The 9,818-nt window shown below is 35.4% G+C and overlaps 1 protein-coding gene across 7 annotated transcripts in view; it reads right to left on the bottom strand.

The window, feature by feature from the left end:
- Positions 1–1,842: 1,842 nt before the first annotated feature.
- The window catches only part of LOC126268074 (potassium voltage-gated channel protein Shaker), a 1,571,080-nt gene continuing 1,563,104 nt past the window's right edge, over positions 1,843–9,818 (bottom strand). For all 7 annotated transcript variants that reach the window (XM_049973531.1, XM_049973530.1, XM_049973532.1 and 4 more), the window contains one exon: positions 1,843–5,069. The gene's annotated coding sequence lies outside the window, so the exon portion shown is untranslated. The remainder of the gene's footprint in view (positions 5,070–9,818) is intronic.

Here is a 9,818-nt window from a genome sequence, read left to right as displayed (position 1 = left end):
CATGGATAAGGCATTTGCTTCATTATGCCCACAGAACTTTACTCAAATTGTGGGTAAATATATCTGATAAGAGGGGGATGTACTATATACCACAGCAAGAAACAAAAAGTACCAAAATATGTCTAATTATCTGCTGAAAAATAAGTATAGGTCTGTACCATTCTTAGAGGATGGCTGGATTTGATAAACTGAAATATAAAAGAAATAACTCATTCAATGTTTAAAAGTTTTATTGGCATTGAAAAAGCACACACTTCATTCCACGATTATCACCAACCGTGGTATTCGAAGAGTGGCGGGCGGTTTAATACCTCCTGACTCATGGGCTGGACAGAGTATGAGGAAAGGAATAGACAGGAAACATGTTATGGCAACAACAGGTAACAGCAAGCTAAATGGAGTAAGAAGACAGGGTGAACTAACGGATGCTATTGTCTTTTTTGAGAAACTGGATGGTCAAACACACAATCAACTGAAACTCACTTACTCTTTGTCCTCATATGAAAATATGGGATAGCGTAAACCATTCTGAATTTACAATTTCTAAATTTAAAATCCCATCTATGTGAATTATTTATATTGGTATATTTATACAAACATTTTATTGCATTTGTTATAGGTGTTACTGATAAAACAGTAAGTCAAAATTTTCTTTGCAAACAAACTGTTGACATAGCTAACTGTTGTGTCATTGTTTGAATATATGCATATGGGAATATAAAGTGTGTTGTTCTTTTTTCAGGTTGTTTTTTCTCAGTATACATAGTAAAAATTGTAGAACTCTACATACTGGTGGTACTTCAGATTTACATAATTAATAATCTGAAAAAAACTGAAGACCTATTTCATACAAAAATAAGAAACTAGCTGAGTTAAAAGCATATTGAGGATAATCTAGAACCAGTCTATTGCTCCAAGCTGAAAGTAAGTATAAAAATTTCTTCGGGACAAATTTTTGTTTGTATTATTTGCAGGAAGAGAGGAATTTGAAGTACTTCCCAGTTTCATTTGCTTGCGAAAGATGGAGGGAAAAATTACATCTTTATAATTTCAAATATTATAATTCATTTAACAACATAAAGTAACCATTAGGTATCTTCTTTAACTGTCAACAATAAACATTGTCAGGTGTAAAACAAACAATGGCGTCATATTTACATTTTATGTACATGATGCAATACAAAGAAGCAGTTATAAAAATGATCATTTGAGTGTAGTTTTAATTGACTCATATTGTAAGAATGAAAGCAAGCTGAATGCTTCACAAAGTTCCAGATGTTTTTTTTATGTAAATATATGAAGTTCCTGTACATCACTTTGACTGTGTTATACAGACAAGTTATACATGTTTTTACTTTTGGCAATAAACAGAATGGTTTGATCCACTGGCTCTAGATGGCATGCTATGCCTACACTTGGGCTATTACATAATAATTTCATATACTGCCTGGAATTTATTTGGCGGGTTGCCTATGTAAAGACTGACTAAATGGAGATGTCTCCATTGTGCTTCTCAAGCTAAATCCTTCCAAAAAGGCCATATTGTTTTAAAATGTCTGCCATAACAAATAATAATCGTTGTGTTTTTTTTATTTTTGTATTACTCATTTGATGAGTAGCAGTTATAGCATGTCCATCAAAAAACCAATGATAGGTAATCTTCTTTCTCATCAAACAGGAAGTAGGGAACAGATGCATATTATAATAGTACAAATGCTTTTTTGTTTGTGTCCATCCAGACCACTTCACAATTTTATGGATTTTGTTCACTTGCACACACCATGCATTCAACAATTACACAGGTTAGTTTTTTCTTATTGCAAAAGCTGTATGTACACTGTATAAACATAACCTCACATTTTAATAGTCTACACTCTTACATCATGAGGGAAGGGTTTTCTAAAAACTATACAGATATATAGAAATGAAGAAAATAAAATTCACACAAATATCTTCAAAAGATGAGTATTTCCACATACACATGTCAATTTGTATTATACTCTACATACAGACCCAAGGTCATTATTGCTCTGCCAATCAAAACTCCCATCTGTGAGCTATTAACAGGGGCATAATTTATTTAAGGAGTTTGAGCTTTCCTGTTATGATTTTGATGGGAATTTGGGATATGTAACATTTCAAAAATTATTATTTGCCACTATTAATTACATTAATACATTTCACTTTAGTGACAAAATGCAAGTTAAAGCCATTCACTATAGTTACAATATACAATACAAACAGTTATGAGTCACTGACATTAAACCATCTTAAAGTTTTTATGCCAACACCTGTACAGAATAGGTTTTACTTATAGAATAAACTGCTAAGTACTGCAACTTTATTTCAACTGATTTGGTGTCAACTGTGATTTTAAGGAATTGGTTTCAAGACTGACACATATGATGCACACAACTATTAATGACATACTTCAGGAAGCTGAAGTATTCATCCAAATACTGTAATGGAAGCAGGTACATTCATCATAAACTAATCTTAACAAGAGACAAATATTAATAATACCAGTATTTATACCCATTAATATCAATTGCAGCTCCCTTAACTGCTCGTAAAATCAGTCACCAGAACTGATCAGATGTAAATGATAAAGAAAAGTGAGTTTTTTATGTTGAACATTATATATTTATCAATTACTATTAATAATTTAAGCATTGGTGTTGGCATACTGTTTTGTAAGGTATGTTGCTAACAAACAGAGAATTACACTTTGTACCAATTTATATTTGTGAGGTTATGTAAGTTTCTCTTCATTACTGACTAAATGGAGACAGAGGAATGTTACAAATATTAATCAACACATATAAAATTTTCAAATTGTAACAAATATGACTAGTGTCACTTTCCTATGATATATTTATCTAATTTAAGGTTAACATCAGACTTTTGTTTTCAGCCCTATTAAAAATTAACTGTTCAAAAAATAGATGTAATACATAACACAACGTCTAACATTTTGTTCGTGGTGGCATTTCACTATTATTGATGGACGTGCTATAGCCACTTTGGACAGCTTTTAAGTAACTGAGTTGCACATTTTCTGTTGTTGGATTTGTTTTTCTCAAAACTTTCACAACCTGATGAACTTCATCATGTCCATAACAGAGTGTATGCATTATTCGTGGATCCTTCCTGGCTGTTCTTACATAGAGCATTAAAAGCAGTTTGGATATGTATAGTATATCTGTAGTCCAAATTGTGAAGTACCTGCATACCATGCTACAAGCAATGTAGCAAATTTTCGTGTTCTACATTGGGAACTTCTTAGCTATAATAATGTAATGGACAAGTAAAGGTCAGGGTAACAAGGGTAGGGATAGTGGACAGTTCATTTTGTTGAGGAATGAATTGAAACGCCATAACTGGTAAAATTTCGAGCTAGGCAAAAAGCTAAATTCAACTCTATATTAGCTTTCACACAGCCCAAAAACACAAGCACTTAAAACAGTGCTCAAAACTAGTTTGTCTCACAATCAAGTATTCAACAAGAAATTATCTTGAGTTTTTCTTACTGTACATAATGGTTTCAATAAATTAGACTACGTGTTTTATTTATATAATCTCCGTGTGAGCGATCAAATATCCTTGTAATATATCTTTTTACTTCGGAATTTGTAATAATAGCTCCACTTTTTTCAAAACTATGTAGTAACAAATATCACCACTGGGGAATTAAAAAAACAACTCCCCGCAAACAACCTCGAGCTTCGGCAGGAACTATCCCCTGCCCTGATGCAAACACGCATGCATGCAACAAAGACATATTTTCTCTCCCGAGATTCGTACAGCCTCCGTGCAACAATGTTCTTTTAGACAACGGCGGAATGAATTGGGCTAACAGTATATAACAACTCGCGACCTGACGAAAGTTCTAGAGGCCTACGTGGCGCTACCGAAAATATCGTTCTGCAGTTTTTTTCCAACATGGCCGCGAAATATAAGCGACGTGGTTAAGTTGCATGGAAGTATAAATACACCTATATGTTACTACAGACTTGTTTTGCCTACAGCGCATCAGCAGGTAAATGATTTGGAGTATTAGTAATAGTAGTTTCCTTCCTTTAATAATACCTAGTTACTTTAGCTTCTCTGTAAAATGATGTGCCCTTCCTCTAAAATACTAGCAGAACGAGAGAAATTGTAGTGAAGCAATAATACGGCAGGCTTTGATCTGCATTACTTAATTAGTTACTTAGATCAAAATCTAGTTAGATTTTATATTGATTCATGTTTTCTCTTAAAATTAATAACATGGTGTTTAATGTGAAGAAAAGCTGTTTTCTTTTAGTTAGTACTTTATTTTTAAATCATCTTTTGTAAAGTCAAATTCTCTTCCCAAGGAAATCCTAACATTACTTCTACTGAGAGGGTTTGATAATATTGCTAAGTGGAAAATATCTACAAGTTACTCATGTCTTTTTATATTAGGTTGCTGTTGCCAGACATGACACTAGTTCATCACAAGGCTCTGGCACGTTAGTGGGGAGATAATGGCAACTTGGAATAAAGGAACTACAACTGTCATTACCAGAGTGAGAGAAAGATCTAAGAGTGAGAATGTGAAAGATATAAATATAGAAAGAAAACGAATTTTACCCAGAGGAATTCTTTTTCCTAATTTACCAACAATTGGTTTCGTGTTGGGCTGAGAAGTGATCACGGGTAGAGGGAGTGGAGGAAAGGGCATTATTCGCAGCTTGCACTCGGAGCACGTAATAATTACTTGTAACAATCACGGATCGCACCGCACTTGACACATCATCGACACATCCCGTATTGGCTCGATATGCATCTATAGACGCCAAAAACGCCTACGTTATTTAAAAAACTGTAATTGTAATAAAAAACTTATGGCAAGAACAAAATGAGTTGAGTTTCAAGTTCCTCCCCACACAACGTACATAAACTGTACGCTCACTCGATTGTTCTTGTCTTGCACGCAGAAGCACCATGAGCTCGAAGAAGCTGATCCAGCAGCAGCCCCAGATGTCTTCATGAGATGCCTCACAAGACTTGACAAAACAGCGAAAAAGCATCTTTCGCTTCCTGCACTGTAACAGAAACACCAAAAAACAATTGTACCACAGGCAAGAGTCAGCAGGAATACACGCAACAAATGTGTTTCTGAGAAAATAACGCCTAAATAAGTTAGAATGGTCGTTAGGAAGCATAAACATCTTTATTAAATAAAATTTATAATTTAGATAAAAACAGTGTTCAGCGTTTTGGACAAAAAGAAACATCCGTGAACTGTTACACGGTTTTGTTCACTTCCTCAGAGAAAAGATTGCGTATGCTTCTATTACAATGTAATAATACCTTTCAACATGTCCTAAAGCAGGAAAAACTCGTAGGTTTATCACGAGCAAAATTTGAGAATCGCGCTGCCATACAGCGATCATCATTTTATTCATTAATGTTCTCCAGACATTGAGCATAATTTAAAGTCTACAAACAGGATTGTGGTGAACCTTTCCTATATGATTCTACATGAGGAATATTATTAATGTGGTAGTATTTGTTTTTTTCCAAACAAATGAGTCATAAAAAGATAATTTTCGAAAGAATCCAACACATACAGATATTAAGGCGTTTGTAATGAAATTCAAATACATACTCCACACGCAAATTTTAAACCGTCTGAGAAGGCATCTGATATCTGAGAATGAATGACTGATTTTATTTATTGTGCCGAAAACCAGTCTTCATGTAAATGATAAGTCAGCGAACTTGTGTTGACTGACAAAATTCAATACCGTAATAGAAATGTGATATAGTAGGAACGTAGGGCGCATATAAAGAAAGGACCGCGTGACATTGTTGCCTGGCAGACCTCGTTATAATCCGCGTCACATAGGATGATAGACCAGTTTTTAACTGTTCTATGAATACCTCTTTAGCTGCTGCTAGCCAATAAGATTCATTTTCTTTCGGAGTGGTTAGGCCGCGAAATACTGCTACACAGCGAGTCTCTTCCTTGCAGGCTGTGCTGTCGCTTTGCATCACAATGCAGTTTTATTCACAGAGCGACCGAATTGTTCATTAAACTCTTGATATTTTTTGTACCAGTATAGCTGTTAATGGTTACCGTATATGTAAATGTGTTAGTGTGATTTCCTAGTAAATACGTTAGGTGACAGCAGTCAGGGGTATTATTTACCATGTTTACAGCTTTTTTAAACGTATCAAAGCGGGTCGCCTATTGTTGACATTTTGAAGACACAAGAGCAGACTGTAGAAGCATGTGGTGTCGGCAAGAGAGCTGTACAGCGAATTGTAAGAGAAAGCGTCAGAGCTGTAGAAACGCTAGGAAAAATTGGCTTTGCTTTGCCTGGAAAGCATCGAAATCGGAAGACACCTATAACACTAATGGATGGTTTTAACGAGGATATTTTCAAGCACTCTGTGTCTGAAATGTAAAATGGTGAATGTCCGACCTCACAAAAATATGTTCCAATTATGCATAAGAAGGTTGGCTTCATCAATGGAACGAATTTTAAAAGACGCTGATTTCAAGTATGTAATGATGGGATAATGTTTTGAACCGAAAGAAATGACATAGCTGCAACACGAGCCACAAACCTGAGAAAGACACGCGAAATAAGAGAAGAACGTAGATCAGCGGCGTATTACAATGATGCAACGTGGTGAATCAGAATCAATCCAGGAAAGCCTGTTGGAAAGTGATTGGTGGTACTGGCGGTTTTAAATTTCTCACAGGAAAAGATCCTTGGATAATTATGTGCACTCAGGTTCTACTTCCGGTTTTATTTCTGGGAGCGTACTTGTACTGAAGTGCAAGGAAACCAGCAGTAACTACCGTTGGGAAATGAACGGTATTACTTTAAAGAAGTGGTTCGCTGAACACTTCTTGCTATAGTTTGCTTCGAAGAAGTTCATTGGACTTGACAATGCCAGTTATCGTTTAGCTGTTACCGAGAAAACAACGAGTGCAAAGACCCGAAAATCGGATATTGTGCTCTGGCTTAAGAATGTTCCGCAAAGTGAATTAATTTGGGCAAAACCTAAAGGTTATGTGGCAGGAAAGAACTACACATTTAAGGTAGCAGACATTGAGTCGCTTTTGCGTGAAGCAATAGACATCATCTCCCCTTAAGCGTGGACAGACTGGGTGCGCCATGAGGGAAAGCTTCAGGAAGACACTTTGATACGGAGGTAAAAGAAGCGTTGTTATAAGTTATAAACAGATGGTTCAGACGCAGAATCAAATAGCAGTAACGATGGAATTACGGTGTAGGACTGAAATAAAGTAACGTAAAAACAGTTCTTGTTTTCTTCGTGCTTAAAAAAAAAATCTTGTTTGTCAACATATCAGTTGCATAAATAATGTATGAGACTTTCCTAATCTTTATCGATTGGGAACTTGTATCCTAAGCGGCATGCAGGGATTCACTTGTTATCAGTAGCGTAACTATAAATTTCAACACAGTGCCCAGCACCTAGCTGGCCGGTGTGGCCGAGCGGTTCTAGGCGCTACAGTTTGGAACCGCGTGACCGTTACGGTCGCAGGTTCGAATCCTGCCTCGAGCATGGATGTGTGTGATGTACTTAGGTTCTTTAGGTTTAAGTAGTTCTATGTTCTGGGGGACTGATGACCTCAGAAGTTAAGTCCCATAGTGTTCAGAGCCATTTTAGTCCAATGAATATCACGTGAACAACTCATTGCGCTAGCGCTGACTTCTCGTGATGATTCCGAGAACTTTTCAAACCACCCTCGTACACTGTTTAATCATGGGGTATTTTCTTGGAAGACCTGCAGTAGAAAACGGACACTGAAACGTTTCAAGTCCAATCTTAGATGATGATGACGATGATGATGATGATAATGACGACGACTATGAGATGGAGATAACTGAAGATGGCCTGTCAGTATTATTATTATTATTATTATTATTATTATTATTATTATTATTATTATTGTTATTAGCTTCTTTCCTTTCTCAGATCTTAGGTCTGGTTGAAAATGGAAAGTGACGCGGACCTTGATCAAGCGTGACTTCCTTTTAACTGTACGGTATATGTTACATTGCATTTAGGAACTTTCGGCTAATTGAACATGTATCAATAATTACAGATTTCTGTAGTTGTATATATAAGTTTGGATGTAGCTGTATTGCGTTGATGTACTGGTGGATATTGTGTGGTATGACTCCTGTAGTTGATAGTATAATTAGTATAATGTCAACTTTATCCTGATGCCACATGTCCTTGACTTCCTCAGCCAGTTGGAGGTATTTTTCAATTTTTTTCTCTTGTTTTCTTCTGTGTATTTGTTGTATTAAGTATGGATATTTCGATTGCTTTTATTTTCTTCTTTTTATTGGTGAGTATGATGTCAGATTTGTTATGTGATGTTGTTTTATCTGTTATAATGGTTCTGTTCCAGTGCTTGCCATGTGGTGTTTTCTTTTTCCAATTTACTTTCTTCGTATCGGTTGATGTTATGTGATCTAAAGGGTTGTAGAAGTGGTTATGAAATTGCAGAGGTGTAGCCGATGTATTTATATGAGTGATTGCTTTGTGTATTTTGCTAGTTTCTGCTCGTTCTAGAAAGAATTTTCTTAAATTGTCTACCTGTCCATAATGTAGGTTTTTTATGTCGATAAATCCCCTTCCCCCTTCCTCCTTCCCTTCTGCTTAATGTGAATCTTTCTGTTGCTGAATGTATGTGATGTATTCTATATTTGTGGCATTGTGATCGTATAAGTGTATTGAGTGCTTCTAGGTCTGTGTTACTCCATTTCACTATTCCAAAAGAGTAGGTCAATATTGGTATAGCATAAGTATTTATAGCTTTTGTCTTGTTTCTTGCTATCAATTTTTTTTCAATATCTTTGTTAGTCTTTGTCTGTATTTTTCATTTAGTTTTTCTTTAATATTTGTATTATCTATTCCAATTTTTTGTCTGTATCCTAGATATTTATAGGCATCTGTGTTTTCCATCGCTTCTATGCAGTCGCTGTGGTTATCCAATATGTAATCTTCCTGTTTAGTGTGTTTTCCCTTGACTGTGCTATTTTTCTTACATTTGTCTGTTCCAAAATCCATAGTTATATCAATGCTGAATACTTCTGTTATCTTTAGTAATTGGTTGAGTTGTTGATTTGTTGCTGCCAATAGTTTTAGATCATCCATGTATAGCAAATGTGTGATTTTGTGTGGGTATGTTCCAGTAATATTGTATCCATAATTTGTATTATTTAGCATGTTGGATAGAGGATTCAGAGCAATGTAGAACCAGAAAGGACTTAATGAGTCTCCTTGGTGTATTCCACGCTTAATCTGTATTGGCTGTGATGAGATATTATTTGAATTTGTTTGGATATTAAGTGTGGTTTTCCAATTTTTCATTACTATGTTTAGGAACTGTATCAATTTAGGATCTGCTTTGTATATTTCCAATATTTGTAGTAACCATGAGTGGGGTACACTATCAAAAGCTTTTTGGTAATCAATGTATGCGTAGTGTAGAGACCTTTGTTTAGTTTTAGCTTGATATGCCACCTCTGCATCTATTATCAGTTGCTCTTTACATCCTCGTGCTCCTTTGCAACAGCCTTTTTGTTATTCATTTATAATTTTGTTCTGTGTTGTATGTGTCATTAATTTCTGTGTAATGACTGAAGTTAATATTTTGTATATTGTTGGTAGGCATGTTATGGGGCGATATTTAGCTGGGTTTGCTGTGTCTGCTTGATCCTTAGGTTTCAGATAAGCTATTCTATGTGTAAGTGTATCAGGGAATGTGTATGAATCTGCAATGTAACTGTTAAATAATT

The sequence above is a fragment of the Schistocerca gregaria genome, chromosome 4, assembly GCF_023897955.1.
Source record: "Schistocerca gregaria isolate iqSchGreg1 chromosome 4, iqSchGreg1.2, whole genome shotgun sequence".
NCBI classification, from domain to species: Eukaryota; Metazoa; Arthropoda; class Insecta; order Orthoptera; family Acrididae; genus Schistocerca; species Schistocerca gregaria.
The sequence above is the reverse complement of the archived record's forward strand: the minus strand, read 5'-3'. Positions and strand labels throughout refer to the sequence as shown.